Source organism: Ambystoma mexicanum, chromosome 8, assembly GCF_040938575.1.
Source record: "Ambystoma mexicanum isolate Mex_15411 chromosome 8, UKY_AmexF1_1, whole genome shotgun sequence".
Taxonomy (NCBI): Eukaryota; Metazoa; Chordata; class Amphibia; order Caudata; family Ambystomatidae; genus Ambystoma; species Ambystoma mexicanum.
This window is the reverse complement of record NC_090929.1, coordinates 1,490,306,662-1,490,330,480: the sequence shown is the minus strand read 5'-3', so window position 1 is coordinate 1,490,330,480 and position 23,819 is coordinate 1,490,306,662. Positions and strand designations below refer to the sequence as shown.

Sequence of the window (23,819 nt, the reverse complement as noted above, 5' to 3'; positions counted from 1 at the left end):
TGTTAATGAGTTTAGAAATGAATGGGGCAAGATCTCTTGCCGCTTCCTTAATGAGCTGAGCTGGGCAGATGTCACCCTTACAGTTGGAGGGCTTGAGGGAGAGAATAACTTTTTCTACCTCGAGTATAGTAGTTTTGGTAAAGTTAAAGCGGGTGGGAAGGGGGGTCGGGTAAGGGTTTATTAGGAGGTGTCATGAGTCATTTTAGCAGTGTGAGAGGTGGGGTTAAGGGAGACGTTTTTTTGGACTATTTTGTTTTGGAGGGTGGTTACCTTGTTGGATAATGCCTGTTGTTTGTCTGAACACCATTGTTTGTCCTTGGTGCAGATGTCAGGTGTGGGGATGGGGGACTCTAGTTCCTTAAGTAAATAAATAAGTTCCTCTAGATAACCAAATGCACTTTTGCTTTGCTTTTCTGAAGCTCCGGCTCCATGTTAAGAATTCTCGTCTCTGTCAATCTCTCCATCCCGACATGTTGCTAGACTGGAGACAGCAGCAGCTTCAGTACAAGCAATGCTCACTTTAAGCTCCCACACTCCAAGCTCATCATCGTTTCAGGCTCATTGCTTAAAGATTCTACAATAAGCAGACTGTGCCACATACACAGCTGAAGTTCATTGAGAAACCAGTGTTAGGCCATAAAGTGCCTTCAATGTAAAGACAATACCACAGGAAGAGAAAGTCTCACCAACGGCCGAGGAAATTTCAGTGCTTCAGACGAAGAACAAAGTTCTTTTTATTGTGGAGGATAAATTACTGTGCTGTCGAGTGTCTTTTTCCTGTCTCTCCCACTATTATAAATAAACACATGCTTAACGGTGTTGGTAAAGTTAATATGGAGATACTGTACTCTTTGTTGTGTACTTCCCATCTGCAAGGGTCCATTAAATTAACTTGCTGCATGTTCGTTTTCTTTAGTTCCAATGCCTCTGCAGGCCTACGAGTGCTCATCTTGTGGCAACACTGCCACTGGTTGGCACCATCAAGTGGGAGAAGGGGTAGTGGCCACACCAGCCTGCATTCCACCGCAGTGATGAAACAGAGGGTCAAGAAGAGCAGAAGGAATAGGCATTACACAATAAGCCAGTGGGCAACATCATTCTGTGGGAAACAAAGCCGGTGCCAGTACAACCTGCCTACGAACTCGGAGATGCTGCGGAGGTGCAGAAGAGCAGCAGGAGGCAGTTAGAGTCCTTCATATGACAAAAAAGGACCTTAGGTCCTGCAAAAGAACATGGCACCGATTGAGAAACCAAAGGGTATCTCACTAGCTAGTCCTCAGGGACTTGTCACTCAGGTGGCCAGGGTACAGGCATCGCCTTTGGACCCAGTCCCTGGGGGTGGACCAGTGCGGGAGGATCACCAGAGTGAGGGGTCCTCAGGAAGTGGGGTGGGGACACCCAATGGTGAGAAGCATTATTCCCCCCTTGCAAAAACTTCTGCCCCATCCTATTTTGTAAGATACAATGACTTCCCAACTCCCTCTGCCCTTTTTCTTTACACAAACACTGAGACGAGGAAGAGAGGGACTGAGATGATGAGGAGTACTGACAAAACACACACTAAGACACAGAAGACAGAGTCTTCCATCTGAACAACAGACTGTCCTGTTAATGAGGACAGGCAAGGTCAGGCATGCCCAACCCTAACCGCACAACTGCAACACATTAACCTTTCACAGGTGTTTAAAAAGGAGCCTGCCAGGGAAGAGAAGTGAGTTGTTCTTGGGAAGACAGGAGGTAGGCTGCAAGGCTGATTCCGGCAGAGAATCCCTACAAAACTCCCAAGCACTCAGCCAGCAGGACTGGTCACAAGAGAGGACAGTTCTTTCTGGGCTGATGCAAACCGAGCTGAGGAAATTAAATTGCCCAGAGACTCAGCATAAGCTTATGAGAGCCAAGCAAAAGGAATTACATTTCCAAGAGGCAAGACCCACAGAGTGGAGGCGGTCCCTTCTTGGAAGTGCCACACAGATGCCTGCTTTTCCCTCCCGAGTGAGCGGCGGGGTTGGGGAGGACGAACAACCAAAGATAAATACAGCCGATGATTGCCCAGAATCCGGCTGAGCATTGAATGAATGAAGCTCGCGCCTGAGAGAGGGAAGCCTATGCAAGTTGTTGGAAAGGACTCAAAAGTACCAGAAAGCATCTGGGTAAGAGTGAAGTTGACGCGTATACTGCATGGGCGCGAATGAAAGGGAACTAAGTGAACTGTGAAATGAAGATACAATATATCAGAGTGGTCTGGCACTGCAAGTGTGCCTAATCGAAGGTCTCTGGTTGATGTATCCAGCCAAGAAGTTTAACTCCTAGGGAAGGGGAAAGTGAACATTGAACTATTAGCACATTTTCAGGGAATCAAAGTGGTCCTGCGAAGGTCTAAGAAAAATCCAACGTACAGTCGAAAATCTTCGATGTGCTTACTGTCAAGAGAAGGGTCCGAGCCTGACCGAGGGAGACCTGTTGAGAAATTTTAAGAGAAAGGTCTGAGTCCGACTGAGGGAGGCCCATCGTGAATTGGCATGTGAAAAGGGGTCCAAGCCCGACTGAGGAAGGCCCAACATAAACTGTGAATCTTAACCTGCGAAACTAACGAACTATGTTTTGTGTACATACGCCAGGCTCCTACAACCAAGAGACTTTATTGTTGGAAGATATTTTGTCGTGCAAATCCCTGACCTAGGTCCCAAGCTGCACCCTCCTGCCGAAAAAGCCAGTGTGTGATCTGCTGTCCGAGTGTGACACCTTATTACATGCTGAAATTGTGGGGAAGGGAGTTTTAGTACTCAGTCATTCTGACATATTATTTCATGAGCACTATTTATTTTGCATACACTATTTTCCCACACCCATTTGTTCTTAGAGCAAGGTTTGGCAATAGGTTTTGTATTATAGGTCCTTTTATTTTGTCAGAGACTCCACTAGGACTGCGTCATTATTATTTGATGGTCGTAGCTTGCTCCCATCCTTAGATTTAGGGTTAGATAGGCGTTCAACCAACCCATTGAAGTTAATAAGCACCCTTGAACTGTGATCACTTGTGTCTGTTTTCACTATTTGATACCATGCCTTCCTTACAACCCACAGGGCATCACTCCCTCCCCTCCACCCCCAACCCTAAGCTACGCTCCTGGGTGTAGAGGATTTGTTTATTGAAGCATACAGGCAGAACTGGTATTTGTGCTCCCTAGTGAACAATGCTGACTTTAAAAAGTGGCTGTACAAAAGGTACCTTGGCTTTTGGCTGGACAGGTCAAGCAACAGATAGAAACATAGCCGGCACTGGCAGGTGTCACCTTAGGTGTCCCTTAAGCCACAACTATTGTACTGGAGTACAGGTAGGATGGAGATTGCATGTTAGGAGTGGCACCGCTTGTGGCTCTTGGTATTTACCCCACCCCCATTGACTTTGTATGCATTTTCCCCCTTCCCACTCCCCTGCAATTGCACGTTCTCAATGTCACTTGGCCTAGTAAGATCTTTGTTTTGTCCTCCCTTGTTCCCCTCCCTTGCCTCGTCGTGCTCTGAAGCACTTGAGTATGAGCGCGATACAAATAAAATATATCATATCAATGGTTCTCCCTATAGCCATTCCCACTCACTACTTGCCCCTCCAACCAAAAACACATCCTACTGGGAGCTCTTTGAGCTTTTTCTATCAAGAAATAACATCGAAATGTAGCCTGTCACTGTTACTTCTATGCAGTGTGCTGGGAGTAAATGGTTTAATTACAGCTGCAAATGGCTACTGGAGTAATAAAAGTGTTTTAACCAAGTGTTCCTTCGGCCACTTGATGTATAGCTCTTCCAGGCACAAAATTCCCCATAACAGCAAGCAATGACAAAGCCAATGGTTTTGGCTTGAGGTATTAAGATAGTGTGATGATTCTTACGGTGGCATCACTTCTCCCCAAGAGAGAACCCCTCTTCGTGAGGCATGCGGGATGAGGCTGTCAACCAATAGTCCACTATGGATGGTAACATGCTGCAGGATCTCATGGGGAGAGACTCCTCTCCTAGGTATAAGGATGTGATTTGGCGACACATACCCTTTAAACCCCCAACTCAGTTGGCTGACGATGGTACCTGAACCTTATGGGTCTAAACCCATGTCCAAAACCATGTGTTATTGTGAAACATCGAACCATCCTGATGTTTTAGGTACTGAGACAAAGAAGCACTCGAGAATGATACAAGCAACCAGGAAACGTATCAGAACAGCTGTAGTCTATTGAATGGACGTTAAATCAGGGCTGTGTCACTATTCACAAGGTGTTGTCACTTCTCCCCAAGGGGGAGCCCTATCCATGAGGCTAGGGAGGTGCGGCTGCTAATCAATAGTCCCCATAGGGGTGGTTTAATGCGGAAGAACCTCATGGGGAGGGACACCCCCTCTGGGGACGGCGATCACCTGGGGTAAAGCCCATTGAATGTTGTCACTGACCAACATTCCTTAGCCCTTCCCACTGCTGTTCAGAACCACTTTAGTGAAAGTCAAACCCTGCACTGTTGCCATACCAGAGATAATCTTAAAGCCAAATGTACTAGGACAAAGAAGAACACAGGAGACATGAAGGTCATTGACTGCTTGTACTGGAAGGAGGTGGGCTGTGGGGGCATAAGGAGTCAGTTGTTAACAGAGACAAAGGACTTGTACAATCCACATGGGTGGAACTCAATACAATGTATAAAAAGGAGCAAAGGACTATTGAATGTGTCAAGCCCAGCTGTGTCAAGCGTGACTGTCATTTCCCGCCAGGTCTGGCCGCAGGTGTGGAGGCAAACCAGTGCCAGCCGTCCAAGCGCTGCTGAAGGACTGGAGGGAAAAGGATGCCAGTCAAGTGCCGTGGGAGTCCTCCACGGGTTATGCAGGAGCAAACCCGGGTAGAAGACCAAGCCGGAGAACGGAGCAGCTGAACAGACGAGAGAAGTACCTTGGAGCCGACGGCGCAGCAGCAGTGAACCTGCAGAGTAAGAGTGTAGATCAGCAGTCTCAGAAAGTCTCAGTGACGTACCACAATCCCACACTATTGTATTGTAGTCATTTATAGAACGCCATTTTCCCATTTGTATGGCCTCAATGCGCTTTGTGGTTGGAACATCCCTGGGGACCAAAGTCTAGGTATGGGAACACTTTCTAAGAGTAGACCTTAAGGTGTGTGTGTGCATTTGGCCGAGATTAGGACTTCAGAGGGCTGGCTACATTCCAGTAAGCAACCCAAGTGGTCAGGTAGGTGGGCAGGTGCTGGAGTGTTCATGTCAGAGCACTAGTGCAGGAGACTATGTGTACCCAGCTAGAGCAAATCTGTTGTAGGTTGTCGCTCTATGCTAATGGCAGAGGTGTCGAGACAAGTGTGGGGTTTCAGTGCGATAATTTATGTGACCAGCTAGACCGAATTTGTTATAGCCGTAGCTGCCTTCTGGAGTGCGTGGATGGAGAGGCATGCCTGCGGCAGATGTCCACAGAAGTGGTGCGTTTAAACCAGGAAACTCAGACAGAGCTTATCTTCGATGTCGCTGCAACAGATTAATCTGCCACTATGGACCAGCTACCCCCAAGTCTCCTAAGGTGTAAGGTATCTGGAGGTACAGGAGACCCACAGGGGACACAGGGATAGAAGAGGAGGCTGGTTCACAAAGCTTCCTCTGGCATCCGTAGTGGGGAGCCCGCTATTGAATACAACCAGAGAAGGGTCTGGGACCAAAAAGCAGTCACTGAAAATATTAGAGATCTTCCTTGTCACAGTGGGGAAAAGAGAATCGCTGAAAACCAGAGGAGGGTCTGGGATCTGAGAACACATACTGAGAAGAAACTGAGCAAGCAAGGAGATGTGTTAAAGATGCTAGGGGAGTAGAGTAATTCCCCCTAGCCTTGTTGTGAACTGTAACAAGCAACTCCTGGTCCTGAACTAGGAGCTGTATTAAAGACACCAGGGGAAGGGAGACATTCCTGCTGGCATTGTTGTTAACTGTACCAAGCAATATCAGGGGAAGGGAGTCATTCCCCCTAGTTGTATTGGAAACTGTGGAGGGCTACACCAGGGGAAGGGAGTCATTCTCCTGGAGGTGAACCTTGCATAAGGGCTGTTTGAAACCCGCAATCCAGGGGAAGGGAGGCATTCCCCCTGGGCGTTCTTATTGCAAGAGAACATTCTTTTGGAGGCTATCCAGGCAGGCTCCAGAAGCTTGTGCTAGAGACATTGAAGGTGTAGTTCAAGGGACCGCATGAGGATGTCTCGCAGGCCGATGGACAGAGCAGAAACAAAGTTGCAGGTAGCATGGTCCGAGACCAAGACTTGGTTGAGACTCTCTCGGGGGCTATCCACCCAAGAGCAGGTCAATGGGCCGTGGTCGCGCCAGAAGAGGGACTCCCAGAACCCCCCTTGTTTTTATTATACAAATGAAACTTGGTGGCCAGGAGTCAAGCCGAGCAAGAGGAGGTGTGGCAGAACACCCCGGGTTAACCAGAAATATATTGGCGTTTGGAAAGCAATGTACCAGTCAGTCGAGAGTCGGTCCTAAGGAAGGACGGAGATTGGGTCGTGGTGGCATGACCTGTGGACTGGGCATCCAACAACTGTGCCAAAACCACTAACCGCACCCATTCGCACAGCTACCTACAGAGACCTGAACAGTATCCAGAGATGTGTGGGTGGACGATCTGTACGGGGAAGGAAGGTCGGGTCCCTGGGTCCGCTTTCTGCTGTACAGGGTCCAGGAATGGATCCACGACGAGAGTGGAAAAAGGCGACTGACCATCACGAAAACCCAGACCAAGCCGGTGAAGACTGCCGACACAAAGTGCAAGGTACCAGGAATTATTAAAAGTCCAGGAGAGGGCCAAGGGAAACTTAAGAGAGACTCAGAAGACAAAAATAATATCATGAGGGTGTAAAGAACTATTAGCTGAACATGCACAAAGATTAAGAGCAGTAAAGTATCCAAGCTAACCTAACCTTGGCCGCTGGGATCAAAGTCTGTCAATACGGCTCCAGAAACCAGACGCCCCTTCAAACATATTCAATGGGTTACCTTCTCAAGTACAATCCGAAGAAATCAATACCTGTCAAAGGTCTCCTGGAATATCATTGACAAGGACAGAGTTCTCAAGAGGGCAATCGTTGATAGAGACGTAGACACAGCACACCCCAGAATCCTCTAGGGCTGGTCCATCGAGCCAAACCTCAATCATCTTCTGTCACCAGTCTGTGCCGCATTGCTAATTAGTCAACCCCAGATGCTGCAAGAGTCCCGTCTTTTCAGTTTAGGACCTTAACTTTGCCTTCCTCAAGATAAGTAGAAAAATCGTAGCCCTTGTCATTTTCATTTCGCTTTAAAATCCAGGAGAATCAAGAATCCTTTGAGACAGTAAAGCCCTAAAGAAATGGAGAAAACAAACCAGTTTGGGGATACAATTTGCAGTCCAGTTCCACAAAGGTGTGGTGCTGGAGAGTCACCAGGGACTCTAGGAGCAGTTTCATCGTCCCAGTGGGGCGGATCAAGAGATGTGCAAAACCCATAGATTGGGAAAAGCTTCATTAGAGAGCTACAAATCTTATTAAGAACTGTGTGGAACCTGCTAGGAGAAGGGGAACATTCTCCAAGCCCCACGAGAACTTTATGTGATTATTTGATTTTCTGTTGGGTTACAGAGCACACAGAACTTTTATAGAACATTTGCTTTGAACAACCTGAGAGGCGTTTGGATGCTTTGCATCCAGGAGAAGGAAGTTATTCTTCTGGATTACAAATAGTAGCTGATTTTTATGGTGTTTTGTTGTAGTGACAGGGGTAGAGGATAGAGTAGGAACCCTTATGACCGGGATGGTGCCTTTTTGTTTGTATTCACACAGACCTCCTGGCGAGCACCTTTAGCTTAGGTAGGGAGATCCCCCTTAGAGTTAGGGATAGATAGGTTTGGATTTTCATTTAATGAAAGTCTATAGAAACCACTATGGCACCACTTGGTCAGTCTCTTCATTCCTTGTCACCACAATAGGCATTTGCCAGGTAAAGCCATCATATGGCCGGGTAATCTCTCTCTTTTCATTTTCTTTTGTTGAGGCATTTCGTTCGGCCCTATGGCCAGTGTGAGACAGGCATGGTGTCAAGAGATACCTAGACTCAAAGATGTTAGTTAAAAAATCTTTATTTACTAAAGTTCCTGGGTTGGTGTAAAGCCTCACTAGCCCCAACACTAAAGGGGTGGTTCCCTCAACTGATGTTTCAAAGGACTGTCGAAGTCTTGAAGTCCAAAGTAAAAATCTGTCCGTGTCTAAACCTATGTTTGCCCTCACTCTTTGACAACATGCGTTAGGAAGTCTCTTAAAAGAAAAAGAGTGGTTAACAGAAAATAGGAAACCAAGGTCGATTTCAGGTGATCTTCTCACCAGGTGTATGTTTGTCAGTTTCACAAAAATGAGTTGAATCAAAACAGGGCTGTTCATAAAACATTCGCCACAAATCCCTTGCAATACTCTCAAATACCTTCACTGTCCTTGGGTTCCTTGAGGTTCCCTTCCCCAAGTTTTAACGTGTTCAAGTTCCAATCACCACAAAAAGAAATATAACAGTTTCTTTTTGAAGCTCCTCAGGGTTCCCTTCCCCAAGCTTCAATCCTTTCAACGCTACAAAACAATACATCTCCACCTTGGTTATGCTTCTCAGGGTTCCCTTCCCCAAGCTCAGGCCCCTTTCAGTTTCCAACACAAATTCAGTTTTGTCAGGATACACTTTGCTTTCTTCGTTAGGCCTCTCAGGGTTCTCTTCCCCAAGCTTAGGCCCCTTTTCGGTTTCAAATACAAGTTCGATTTGTTAAGATGTACCTTCCCTTTTAAACACAGTTCTTTCATACAAAAGAGAGAGAGAAAGAGAGAAAGAGAGAAAGAGAGAAAGAGAGAAAGAGAGAAAGAGAGAAAGAGAGAAAGAGAGAAAGAAAAAGAGAAAGAGAAAGAGAGAGAAAGCGAGAGAAAGACTAACCTTTTAGGTTAGTGAACCAACAGCAATCTAAAAGCCATGAACTAAAAACGATTACAGGTAAAGCATCTTAAATTCCCCATAAAAAGAATTCCTCTGTGCTTTGCTGGCTTCCCTTATCCTCGTCAAGTAGTAGGAGTAGCAACACAGGTTATAGATGGACACTGTTCCAAAACACAGACCACAAACCAAAAACGCATTGTTTCACCAGCAGAGGGAAAGTTGAAAGGCTAACTTAACAAAAATATATTATGGTGTCCCTTAATGGTGCAACCATGGAAAATGAAAATATATATTGCAAATGTTGCTTATTTCAGCCAACAAAATATTGTGGAAATATTGTCGAAGTGCCAATGTTTAGTCCGATGAGCAGTTTACGGTTTCAGGGTGACGGCATCTGAAAGCCTTTTGCTGCTCGTTTCTAAGGCAGTTCGCATTTGGAATTCCGTTTTGCCTGATTATTGGAGAAAACATTTTTTTTTTTAAAGAATCAGTGTTTGGAAAACTTGGCAATGTGCCAATTTTAGGCTCAGACTAGAATTAAAGTCTTGGCATAGTCATTCAAGTTTCTGCTTGCTTCTTTACCCAGGCAGGGTCTGCAGTTGGGCAGGCTCTTCATGGTCCACAGTGACGCAGCCTATTGTGATATTTTAATAACTCAGCCCAACAATCTGAAATAGCTGTTTTATAAAGGCTAAGGCCCACCCATTTCCCCGTTAGCCAACCCAATTCTAATCAGGAGAAAACAGTGCATCCCTGCCGCAATGCCAGCAAGACTGAGATAATTCCCACCCTGCCAAGTCTTTTTCCCCCCTCACTCTGGCCATCCTCTATTGGATCTCCCCCAGCTCCTTAATCTGAAGCCAGAAACTTGGGAGTCATCTTGGACTCCTCTGTCTCCTTCCTCCCTCACACTCAAGACATTGCCAAGAAGTTCCACTTTCAACTCTTCCTTCTCAAAGGAATTCTCCCTTTTCTCACTTTCCCCCAGAAGCTCAAGGTTACCCAAGCCCAGGTTCTCTCTAGGCTCGACTACTGCAATAGCCTTCTCCTGAATGTACCTTCTTCCACTTTGTGACCCCTCCAGCTAATCCAGAATACAGCAGCAAGACTTATCCTTGGTCTTAAGCCCAGGGACCGCATCTCTCCTGCCCTAAAAACTTTCACTGGCTCCCAGTTGCAGCACAAATTAAATTCAAATCCCTCTGCATCATCCACCAGGTTGTCTGGGGCCTGGGACCATGCTATCTGCAACTTTCTCCTACTAAATACTCTAGACCTCTACGGTCCTCTGGCACAAGCTCTCTGTGTGTGGCTAGACAGAGGATGGAGGCCGATCACTTTCTTCTGCTGGCTCCTTCTCATGGAATAGCCTTCCCCTTCCTCTTTGTCTACCATACTATGCACTTCATCTGCTGCTCACCCACGAGCACGGACATTCCAGCACTTACCCCCACTTTCCCTCTTCTTGCTGCACTTGCACATTCTGAATACTCACTAGGCATAGTAGGTTAGTGTTTATCTTCCACTGTGTTCCCTGTTGCCCTTTGAGTGCTTTGAAGGACTTAATGTATAAGCGCTTAACAAATGCACAATAAAATAAACTGATAATCTTGTTTGTTTACAACTTAAATTAAGCCAAATCTTCTCATTAGCAGTCGCTCACTTATAAACTGGCATGTTTGAACAAGATGGGCCTTTTCTGTATGGATCAACATATCACATTTTCGGCTATCAGTTTGTTTCAATTAAGCATTCACAATGGTTTGGTGTTTTATTCATATTACATTGGACTTGTGTCTTTTGTTTATATAGGCATCTTCAGATGTGCACCTGTCTGTAGCCCATGTTGCCTTTGCTCTGCAGTTTGCAATTAAATATTTTCAAAGTTTTTCTTGCGTTTAACAAATACTGGGCGCTCTCCATAAGTATGTGTTAAGAATAATGCAAGTAACATTGGGGAGGGGGCGCTGTTGCGCAGCAGACCAAGATGGCCGCTGCCTGAGAAGCTCCGGTAACGGCTGAGCTAATAATCCTTCTATTATCCGGTTTCTCCCGTCCCCGGACCTCCTGACTGTTGGCGCTGTGAACGTGCACTACTTCTGGCACCCCCGGACGATCCTGTGGGGCCTGCTGCTGCTTCGGGAGGTGCGAGTGCGAGAAGGGCCTGGTCGCTCGTTGGAGGAGAGTGGGGGAGGGGCGTTCCCTTGGTGTTGGAGGTGATCGGCGCGCATGTACCGGTTGCGGCGATCCTACCTGCCGCCAGCGGAGAGACGTGCTGCCGGAGGGGGCTGAGCCAGCCCAAGTGGAGCTGTCATCAGGCAGATAGGAGGGTGCCGCTGCTGAGGGTGAGCGGACCTCTTGCCGGCGAGCCTGCGGGTCTGAAAGGGCCGGGCTGCGCCTGGGGTTGGTCTCTCCCCTGCTGACCTCCAAGGATATCCTTGGTGCTGCTGGTTTCTTGGGCGGTGGAACCCGGTCTGACGGAGCCGGGCCGTGAGCTGGTGCCTTGTTCTCTCTGCTGTCGCTGGCACGGAGGGTGGAGCTGTATGTGGTTTGGCTCGCCTCAAGGTTGAGGGCGAGTGCGAGAGAGGGAGCCGCAGGCTGCGTGGCGGCGTGTGAAGCCCGATTGAGGTGGCGAGGATCAACGGGCTTGAAGGCAACAAACACGATCCTCCTGGTTCTACATGCATGTAAACTGCATGGTTCTCGGCGGCTATCCTGTGACAAGTGTGAGGTGTGCATGGACATAGCTGGAGCGGAGTGTCTGAAACATACGTCCCCACCAGAATCCCCCCATTGATGCACATTTGCTATCCCTGGCATATTTATTAACACCCTGCTTGCAAGCCACTGGAATAAATATAGGATGCACGCCAGGGCACTGTAACTGCTCGGTACTTGCGCATCAATTAAAGGGAGGTCCAAGACTCCATCGGAGTACATGAATCAGGGTAATTCAGAAGCTGACATCATTAAAGTACAGGAGGTGGGCCAGTGCAGCAGTGAGCATCCGAGCAGCGTTTGTTGGCTGTTTAAAGCTTTGCGCTGGGTCCCAGAATCTGCTCCCTAGACTTCTTTGGAATGGTCTGCCGTTCTAGCTGATTTTGAGAGCGGCGCTTCTTGGCAGGCTGGGGTTCTCGCCTCTTAGCCGGGCTGCCACTGATTTACCCGCGCCGGTCGGGCTTGCTTACCGTATCCTCGGATAGTGGTCCTGCACTGGCGTGCAACTGAGACTCCCGCTAGCCAGTGCTCGATTGAGGGGGCGGGAAGGTGAGCATGTGGGACTATTTTATTTTTCTGCCATTCCTCTGGTGTGGCCGAGGGGCCTGTTTAGGGTCCACATAACCGCCGGCCTCATTTAGGTCGGAGTGCCTTGTTCGGTTCCTTCCCTCATATTGGCTTTATGGGTAAATCAGAAGAGACAGGCAAGGATGGAGCAAATTGCCCGCCCGAAACAGGGACAGTCCCAGGCGACCCTCACACAGAATCCAATGGCAGAATAGGTGGACACTGTGGCCCTGAACCAGCCACTTCTGGCATTGAAGGGGAGCACGGACACGCTTGGGATCAAAAAAGATGCCCTCACTTATAAAGTTGATGTCTCGGCTGTCCCAATAGAAAAACTGTGTGGGTGCATGGAAAAGGCAGAGCAGAGGATAGGAACCACAGAGGACAATGTCACCTCATTGCAGCATGAGGTTACGTCCCTCCAGCAACTGGTAAAGAAAATTGCTGTGAAGAAGGAAGACTTAGAGGGACAATCGAGGAGAAATAATGTGCGGATCACTGGAGTTCCAGAATCGACCAACATAGACAATATGGAGAAGTTTGTTGAGAAACTCTTGGTAGATGTCTTGCATAGCCTGCCTCTATCTAACATGTACATGGTGGAATGGGCGCATCGTTCCTTGGCCCCCAGACCACCGCCAGGTGCCCCGGAATGCCCTATTATTGCAAGGAGTTTTTGTTACCGTGATAGAGACGCCATCTTGAGAGCAGCCAGGTAGAAGAAAGTTTAAAATGGGAAGGATGTACTATACTTCTGTTCCCTGACTTTAGCCCGGCAATTCAAGATAAAAGGAAAACCTTTCAAGCGGCTAAAATTATTCTTCGGAGTAAAGGAGCAATATACTCCATGATGTATCCGGCTAAGCTCTGGGTGCACCATAATGGTGCGGGAAATTTCTTCATGGCGCCAAAGGCAGCGGAGCAATTTTCCAGGAATCTACCAGAGCCGGGGGGGGGGGGGAATCTCCCAGGAGGCCCTCCTGAACTAGTGCTGATGTCTATTGAGGGGGAGTGTTGGAAGTCTGGAGCAATGCTATTGTTTTCTGCCACATAAGATGTTGGGGGTGAGGGGGAGCGACGAGTCTATTGAGTCAGCCGTAGCCATATGGAGCGCTTGAGCTGCCCTCAGTGGCCCCGGTCACCGCAGGGACTGCGGTTGATTAGTTGAAGTTATAGTTCTTCCACTATGGTTGGAGTGGGGGTAGAGGTGCGGGCGGCGGGCAGAGAGCCGATTAGTTTTGATTACTGGCGCGGGTGGGAGTGGGCGGGGGAAGGGGAGGTGTTTACAGTTATTGGGGAATGGTGTTAAATGTGTTAATGTTTTGTCTTGCACATGCTCTGACACTAGTGCTAGAGTTAGTGGGTCCTGGTCCCTCAATGCCGTACTTAATGTGGATGGGGGCTGTAGCCTTTTGCACTTGCTGGCTGTTTTTAGATGAGTGAGGGGAAAGGCAGGCAGCGGACAATAATGACATGGAATGTGAGGATTTATGAACAAAAAGAAATCTCGCCTCAGAGCTAACTTCAGTAGGAATCACAAGGTCAACGTACTTTGCCTACAAGAGACAAACTTGGCTGACGACACGCGTCTTCCCAGACTAGCAGGCTGGGGCGTGCATAAGTATTGCTCATCCTATTCTTCACATGCTAGAGGGGTGGCAATATACATTCATGGGACCCTCCAGTTCTGCCTACACAAACAGATTAAAGACGAGGAGGGCCTGTATATACTGCTGACAGGAGAAATTGGAGGTGCAAAAATCTTAATTATAAATGTATACGCCCCTAATGTAGACAGCCCAGACTTTTTTCACCAATGTGCTAGGCACATTCATAAATTCCCTGGCTACGAAATACTTTGGACGGGCGATTTCAACTTAGCTCTTTCACTAGATATGGATAGACCGGCCTCACAACAGCAGGCGCTTCTGCAGGCAGCTAGGGCTTGGGCTACTATAGCCGCATATCATGACCTCCATGATCTATGGCGGGAGGAGCACCCAACTGCTAGGGAGTTCACCTTTTTCTCTGGGGTCCACTGCAGCTCCTCCAGGATTGACTATATTATGGCTTCTGCTGCTGTCGCCAGGTGTGCGGAGGGAGCCGAGATACTTCCGCGTACCCTCCCGGATCACTCCCCTGTTCTGTTTCAAATTAATAGTATTGCAGACTGCCCGTCTCCGCCTCGGTGGCGCTTTCGAGCTGCATCTTTGGAGGATGTGGCCTTTCATGTTGGAATAGAGCAAGACATCCAAACATATTTTCAAGCTAATGTGGGTTCAGGGCCCAGCCAAAGTACAATTTGGGAGGCGTTTAAAGTGTACATTAGAGGGTGTTGCATATCTAGAGAAGGGGATACTAGACATTGAGGGGGTCCATGAGGAGATTGGAGGGTGTTATTAGAGAATTAGAAATTAAGCAGAGCGCCTGTGATAACCTAGAAACACAGGACGAACGGAGGGCGCGCAGGGAAGAATACCAACAACTAGCAGCGAGAGAAGAAAAATATCTGGGAGACCCTATTATAGCAATGAGGTATGGGGAGGGGGATCGCCCGAGTAGAACACTGGCCTGGGCCACCAGAAAGGAGAGGCAAACTGTCCCCATAGCTGAGATTGTAGGTGCGGATGGGGAGACCATCAAAGATTTGCGTGGGATAAATAAAGAGTTCTATAGCTATTATGGGCAGTTGTATAGCTCGTGTTATACAGGTGGGCAAGATAAGTTAGTGGAAGATCTTGATTTGGTATCACTGGGTTGGCTCCACAGCGAGCAGGGCGGAGCGCTAAATGTCCCCATTACGGAGGAGGAGATTTGTGAGGCTATAAAATCGCTTCCCAACGGTAAAGTGCCTGGGTTAGATGACATCACCACCGAGTTCTATAAGGCCTACATTGACATTGTGACCCCCCCCCCACCTGCTAGAAATGTATGAAGATGATATGTCCAGAGGCTCACTACCTTAAACAATGAGATTGGCATTGCGGACCGTGCTCCCCAGGCCAGGGAAGGATCCCCGTCTGCTGGCATCTTATAGACCCCTGGCATTAATAAATGCTGACAGTAAAATATTAGCAAAAATATTAGTTAATCGAATATTACCGCACATGCCGGCCCTGGTTCTTCCGGAACAGGCAGGGTTTTATTCCAGGGCGGTCCACACAGTATAACTTGAGGCGCTTATTTACGCTGATGCAGAACGTTAACCCAGAGGTCCCAATAGCGCTGGTAGGGTTTGATGCCGAAAAGGCGTTTGACTTGGTGGAGTGGCCTTTTCTATTCGAGGTGTTGAAGCGCTCGGGGTTTGGTCTCACCTATATAAACTGGGTTAAGCTGCTTTATACTGCCCTGCGCGCAGCTGTGTATACAAGCGGAGTGGCCTCCAAGTTTTTTTATCCTACTCAGGGTACAAGGCGGGGGTGCCCGGTTTCCCCAATTTTGTTTGCTCTGGCCATGGAACCTCTGGCTTGACATATTCGGTAGCTGCATTCCCACCGGGGCATCTGTGTAAATACGCATAGAGCTGTAATTTCGCCCTATGTGGATGATATCCTTTTGTATGTTAAGAACCCCAAGCAGAATTTAGCTTCGTTAATGCAGGAAGTACGTAGATTTGGGGAACTATCGGGCCTGAATATCAATTGGAATAAATCTGAAGTTCTTCCGCTGACGCCAGAGATACTGCAGAACGATGTGGCTAACAACTTGATGGTGTCCGGGGGGATTGAAGTATCTGGGCATCATGGTCTCTACCGAGGTCAAGACATTGTACAGGGACAACTATATTAAAGTACTTGAGGCGCTAGAGCAGAAGGTGGAGTCATGCCCTCCCCATCTCGCAGGCAGCGCGACTGGCTTCTGAGAAGATGGTCATTCTACCTAAGCTGTTATATGTCTTTAATAACGTCCCAATATGGCTACTTGGCCCTTATTGGTCCCGTGTGAGGACAAAGATGTCCAGATTGGTGTGGGCGGGTAAACAACTTTGCATTGCTTATGACACCCTGACGCTAGCATACGAGCATGGAGGTCTGGAGGTGCCAGAAATTCATTGGTACTTCCTGGCAGTGCAGGTGCAGTATACAGTGGGCTGGGACTCCCAGAGCCCGGCTTGCCCGCACGAAATGGCAGTGAAAGCGGTCTCCTTCCCAAACAGTTTAATGGGAATGTTGTGGGGTAATAGGGAGGTGTTCCCAAGGGGGAGGTACAGCCAGTAAACGTGTCCTGTAAAGCCTGGGAGCGGCTGAGCCGATTTTCCGATGCTACACAACTTTTTCATCCAGACTGGTCAATCTATAATGTTATAGGCATGCCACTTACACACAAAAAAGTGTTTAAGGATCACATCCGCAAACTGGGGGTGCAAACGTTGGGAGACATGACGCAGGAGGGGAGGTTTATAAAATGGGAAGAACTGCTGGAAAGAGGCGAGCACAATGCGGTGACCCTGTTGATGTACTATAGAATAAGAGGGGTATTAAAAACGATGTGGCCGGACTTCCCGAGATCCCCGACTCCCAATTCAGTACAGCGGCTCATTATTAAACCTCAGACCTCCAGTAAATTGGTATCTTCCATTTATAAAGAGATCCGGAGTGTAATACATGCAGGGAGAATGGCCTACAAGAGTGCCTGGGCAGCCTCCTTGGGCTATGACCTAAGTGATGCACGATGGAAACTTATATGTAGCCAAACCCGGAAAATATCCCTAAATGCCCGATTTAGATTGAATCACTTTAAATTTTTGCATCGGGCCTACTATACCCCAATGAAACCGAGTAGAATCTACGCCGACTGCTCCCCGAGCTGTAGGAGATGTGTTGTGGTGAGCCTGCTGATTTTTTTCATGTAGCTTGGAGATGCCCGCAAACTAGAGGGTTCTAGAGGAAGATTGAAGAGACAGTGAGAGTAATGCTACCCACACAACAGGAATTTGCACCTGAGGTATGGCTATTGGCCCTAATTGAAGGGAGGTCCCGCATGGAGAGGAAGTTACTGGGTACGGCAGTGGGAGTGGCCAGGCATCTGGTGGCCAGGAAATGGGGAAAGAGAAGCCATCCAACTTAACTCCTGGCTAGATTGCATGAAAATGTGTGAGCTAAGGGAGTCCAAGTATGCCACGGTCATGCCAATCACAAGCCGCCCGTTTGACTATTGGCCTCCGTTCCGGCGATATCTGGCAAAAATGGATGCCGAGTCTCCTCGCTTGGGAGCGAGGCAGGATGGACTCTTATTAACCAGAGGAGATGCTGGCCACGGCCCATGGACTACTGTTTTGTCTGAACGCATTGACTTTTCCTGTATTTATGATGTATTTAAAATGAGCAAAGAAAGTTTTTTAAACAAAAGAATAATGCAAGTAAATTGCTAAGTGATCATAGCATAGAGAACATTTATTTTGAAAATAATCTAACACGACAAGTTAGAAATGAGACGCATTGCTTAGGCCATATTTTATCTTGTACTTTTCAAATAGAAAGACATGCATTTTTAAATACACCAAGCTTTTTATGGCTTCCAGTTAATTTTAACCCTAAAATGCATTCTGAAAAAAACTTTAGTAATGTTCTGTATTTCCATTTGTGCTTGAAAAGAGAAGGCTGTAAAAGTCAATAGTTGTAATGCACATTTGTGAAACGTATCTCTGTCAAAGTCAACAGGAATATTTAATTTGTTGATGCAAGCCTATGTGGCTTGGCTGGAGTTTAGAGCTGTTCAATTTATAGGGATGCAATGCAATCTGTGACAGGCTAGAGCCTTTGCAGATTTGATAAATTGGTCTCTGTTGGAGAGGTATTACATGAACCAATGTAGGACTGTTGCATCGAAACACATGTCCATGGCAAGGATCTTGAGGACGGTCTTCATGGTCAATATTATCAAAGGCAGCGTAGAGGCCAAGGAGGACAAGTAAGCAGGTGTCCACTTTGTCCAGGATTTGTTAGCATTGTCGTAACTTGGACTGTGACGGTTTCCGTGCTTCATCATGGTCAGAGATTGGATCAGCAGTCTTGATAGAGATTGAGCCGAGGAATACTTTCATGCAGCTGAATGATGACAGTCTTCTCAATCACTTTGTAGAGGATATATAGATACAAGGCGGGATGATAGATGGCCAAGTCATCCAGGTAGAGTGTGGGGTTTTTTTTAGCAGTGGGAGGATGTGCCACGTTTTAGTGCATCTAGAAAAGGTGCCTTGAGTGAGGGATACATTGGTGACTTTGCTATTCCTCAAGGGGTTGGATGAGGCGGCCAGGGTGATGAGGATTTCTTTCAGGGTGTCCATGAAGAAGTTCTTCAAAGAGCAGAAGCAGCCTTGATCAGCCTCGATTGGAGAAGAGGTGTATGCTGAAGCAGGATGGGCATGTTTGCGCGGTCTGTCCACCCCAAGGGAAGTGATGAACACATACTTTTTTTATTTTAATGATATAGTTTATAAATAAACTTTTCATTTCTATACATCATACAAATCAATTTTCTTAAGTCCAATAATACATCACACAACATTATTACCAAGAAGCAAGCAAAGAGAAAAAAAAAAAAGAACAAACAGGCTTCAGATCGTCATCCCAGGTCTCCCTGTGATCACAGACAATTAACTTCATTAGAATGTTTCATGTCCAGGTCTAATATGTTAGCAATGAATTGCGTGAGCGTAAAGATTGATTTTTATTGTCTTGCCCACTCAGCAATTGATCCCATCTTGAAGCAGGCTCTAGTTGATAAGTTGCAATTCCAAAAAAAGTACCAAATAGGGCTCTCTTATGAGCCAGCGCCAGACAAACCATGATTAAATGATACAATGTTTCAGGTACATCTAGTACCATACAAAAACGGCAGTGGCTTTCTGAGAATGGTAATTGCCTAGTTTCAGTTAACCTTTCACGGGTCGAAAGTAGATTCAGTCGGATCTTTAAAAATAGATCTCAAACTTTTGGATCTGGAAATAAACAAATATAGAAGAGGCTCATTGAAGGCTCTTAAATCAGCATCGCAATGGATGTTCATGGTGTACTTTGATTTGTCTTTACAAGTCTTAAGCCAATCATTCCTTTGCAGCTTTACTTTGGCATGTTGTGGGCGATATATTAACATTTCTAAGGAAATGTCTTTATTCATCAGTTTCTGCTTCAATTGCTTAACCCCCAGTCAATTTGGTATTGTTCAATGCATCATTTGTACTCTGTAGTATTTGAATGGGTGGTGTTTCTTCATCGGTAAGCACTTGCAAAAGATCGAATTGCTTTCACCAGACTATAGAGTCCAAGGATTGTGTTGCGATTTCATGCCTTATTCGAGGCATCGGAAAATTCTTTGTTAACCGAAGGATTTTTCTCCAGAATATGGCTTCCAGTTTTTGCCAATTAATGTTGTCTGCACCCAACACGGCCTCGCTCCCATAGGTAAAGATGGGGGGGGATCACCTTTTGGCGATAAAAGGTGATTAATGGTTTCATGGAAAATGTTCTAAATTATCGCTAAAGCAGACATCCCTGTCTTGCCAGAGACTGCGTTTTCCCTTCAATGTCGGATGCCCATTCATTCTCGTTCTTGGCCTGATTAATTAGGACTCCTAAATATTTAAAGGGGGAAACTTCATCCACTATTTTGCCATCAATTAGAAATTTATGTTGCTTTTTTTTTCTTTGGATGCTGCTTTGGCAAGGTCATGTATTTTTTTTTTAGGATTGACTTTTAAGCCATTAAAGGCCATATATTCTTCCATTTTCTGAAGACTCACTTTTAAACTGGAACTTGTTTTATCATCTGCGTAGATTAGGACCGGTGTTGGAACAGAGTTAATTTTTGGAGGATTAAGAGCGGGATCATTGATGTTATCTTCGAAGTCCGCTATGAATAAGCTGTACAAAGTGGCTGCCAACGGGCAACCCTGGTTCAGGCCATTCCACGTTTTGATTGCCGAAGTTGTTACACCATCTTTTGAAAGTCTAACTGTGATTGATGTATTTGAATACAAAAGTTTGATGGGTTCAATTATCTGTGTCGGGCACTTTCACGCTGACAGTTTGGACCATAATTTCTGCCTGTTTATGGCATCAAATGCCATGGTGAGATCAATGAAAATTGCATAAACGTTAGTCTTTGTTGACAGAGCTTCATGTTTAATCAGATTTAATGCCAAGAGAATGATATTAGTGCCTACATTAGCAGTAAAGCCTGTCTGTCTTGTTGCCAGGCGCAATAATTTGCCCAAAGGGTCAAGTAGAGCTATGGGCCGATAGTTGGCAGGCTCATTGCGGGCACCGTTTGAAGATTGGGATGAGAGTTGGTTTCTTCCATGATACCATTGCGGGCACCGTTTTTAAGATTGGGATGATGTTAATATGAAAACCCTTTTCCCTTGGAAATTGCCATAATAGTTTGCTTCAGCAAGACTCCCCCATTGCTTATAGCATCATTTCCCTGTTAAAGCAACTGCCTTCATGTCTGTGTACAAGGCCTAAAGGCTCAAGGTTTCGCCTTGGGGCCTACAGCACTCACAGAATCAGAAAATTATACTCTCAGCTTGCCTTTCTAAAAAACACACATAGCCAACATCTGTTAAGCCTCATGCATCGCTCGCACGGGAAGTGGCCTTGCAAGTCAGCATGTGTTCACTGACCCTTGGGTATATCTATGAATAATGACTGTTAGCATTTGCACTCTTTTCGAAACATACGCATAAACCTATCTATATTTGGACTTGCTATTTGCTGAGAATGTGTGTGAAAGGGAAACCTTATCAAGCGCTTGTGCGGCACTCTGGAAAAGATATGTCCTGCCAATATTTAAACAGCCATATATGGAAATTGCTATCACTGCCGCGGCAGGATATGTGTAGCTTGCGAATTCCCCAGTGTCAAATGTGATGAATTGGTTTGTTTTTGCGATCGCGTATGTTAAAGGTTGAACGTGCATCCTGAAGGATGTTTTTGACTTGCTTAGATAAGATATATGAATAATGATCACTTACAATGTCCGGCCTTTGTAAATCTCACCGCAATGTTTGGAATAACAGCCAAAAGTGCTTTGGCAGGAAAATGTATGTATGGAAAGGGGTTGGGCTTGAAGCCAGCCATAAGACTTAATGTATCCGTGTTCCTATAAAAGGCATGCTCTTTGTAATGTTCAGCAGCACACACTGGCAGCATCTCTATGATGTGTTATGTGTCGGCCCTTCCGCGGAAGCTTTTGTCTTGATTGCAATAAATGATTGTTAAACTCACTTAATAGTGTGTTTATTGATGGAGACCTCCGCCTTGTGAATTTTAGCATTTACAATTGGCGTCCCTGTGCTGGCGGTTTCTTGCAGACGCAGTCCATCGCTTTGATGCGTGCCTTCCATCGAGCTCCTGTCTCCGGCGACGACTAACTGGGCCCATATTTCATAGCACGATTGATGCAAAACAGCGCGGTCCTCATCTTGAGACAAGAGATCGGGAAGAAGGAGAGGAGACTGCTCTGCCAAGGCCCAGACGAACCAGACAGAGGGGAGGTCTCCCTGGTGCGGTGAGTGATTTGTATCTGCAGAGAATTGTATTGGTGGATGGTAAGCCACAATTGGTATCAGTTTTATGGTACGTATTATTTGATCTTTGGTAAAGGATATTATTAATAATGGGAAACTTATGTGACCGTGATAAGAATGAGGGACCTATGCATGCGCCTGCTGAAGGCACCCCGTGTTATACTATGCTAACTAACTATGGGTTGGGAGCTGTGCAGTTTTGTAAAAATTGGGAGGGATACACAAAGAAGTCAGTCCAGTTTAGATGGCCTCCTAAAGCGGGAACTTTTGATATTAAAACGATCGAACATTTGGAGCTAGTATTACTACAAAAAAAGGTCCGCCCAGCTCAACATGACGCCATCCGTCAGTGGCGAACTGAGGCGATAAAACAGAAAATGTCTTTAGAAAAGAAAGATAGAAAGAAACAGAGACGAACGTTGCAGGAAAAGGCCTGCGAATTAGATAACAAGGAATTTGCACAACAAATGGAAGTAGAAGATCGAAAGGGATTAATAGAGTATGGTAAAGGAATGTATCCTCTACTCCCAACAATAGACTCGGGAACAAATAAAACTCTTCATAAACCTGACCCCGCAATTGAACAGGATATAGACAGATTGACAGAGAGTCTTCTTCGACTCACGATACCTACCCGATCCCCGTCCAAAAACCCGCCTCTAACACCCACAGCCCCCTTCTCAATCGCACCCACCCCAGATACAACCAAACCTCCTCCGTACCGACCAGATCCGCACACTCCCCTTGGCACTATGGACCCAAACACCATTGAAGAAAAGGAAGGTAGAAACCTTGATAGATATCCTGATTACACTCCTGAACAATTCGCCCGACTCGAAGCAATGGCCCTAGAATTATTTAATAATCCTGGGGAAGAAGTTTGCAAGAAATTAAATACATTCCAAAAAAAGGATTTTCGCCAAATAATGAAGATTCATTCTGACATATTTAATGGATGGACAAAGAACGAGGCAAAAATACCCTGGCCGAAAGGCCTATGGGACAATTACAAAGCCCTTGCTACTGAGCGGGATAGAGAGAGTATGTGGGAAAAGTACGATCTAATAATGGAACAAGTAGAAGGAACAAAAAGAGACCATTATGATGAGAAAAGGGGAGAGGAGTTAGAAGAAAAAAGAAGGGAGCAAGCCAAACGAGAAGCCGCTCATAGAGCCGAGGCATTAATAAACGGCATAATGAACGAAAAAGAGAAAGGAAAAGGGAAAGCCTGGATAGATACGATAGAAACACACGAACCTGCAATTCAACTCGCGTGTTTGGAAGGACTCATAAAAAGGGTGGGAACGGAATGTGGAAGAGAGGGGAATGGGAAAGTTTGTGCAGAAGCAAGGAGATGTGCAAGTGAACTAAAGACATATGATTTAAATTGGGAATTAGCAGACCCTCTTAGAACTTTAAGGTTATTGTCAGAATTTCTGGGAGTTCTCCTGCCACCAGATCCCTTTGCTGGGCCCTTAAGAGAGTGTGCACCCATAGTAACAGCAAACATAGACCCAACCAAGGAACCCACCATTACTAAAACCTATGTATACGTTCCCCTCACAAGAGGGGAACTCATAAGCATACGAAACAGTACCCCAGATCCTAGAACCAATGCAGCAGGGTTCTATAAAGAATTAAGAACGCTGTTCAAAATGTGCACTTTAACATTAAGGGACATTGATAACGTGATGTCCGCTGTCACACCAGCCGACATCTGGGACCCCTTCAGGGCACAAAATCACCTCGACCATCATATTATTTGGGCAACATTGCAAGGGCAGGACGAGGATCGCAAACCTACTGAACCAATCACAGAAGAGATGCAAACCTTGGGGTCTAGAATATTAAAGGCACTTAGTGAAGTCCTGCCGGAAGTTGACGTGAACGTAGAAAAATTGGATGCAGTAACACAAGGACAGACGGAACCAGTAGGTGATTATTTCCTGAGGTTCGAAAGTGCATTTAAAACACATAGTGGGCAGACTACCAGTGAATCAACAGGCCAAAGATATTTTGTTATGGGTTT

The 23,819-nt window shown here is 46.3% G+C and overlaps 1 protein-coding gene across 3 annotated transcripts in view; it reads right to left on the bottom strand.

Annotated features, from left to right (window-relative positions):
- Window positions 1–23,819, bottom strand: part of MFSD13A (major facilitator superfamily domain containing 13A) — a 508,579-nt gene that overhangs the window by 436,098 nt on the left and 48,662 nt on the right. The gene's annotated exons all lie outside the window — the stretch shown is intronic.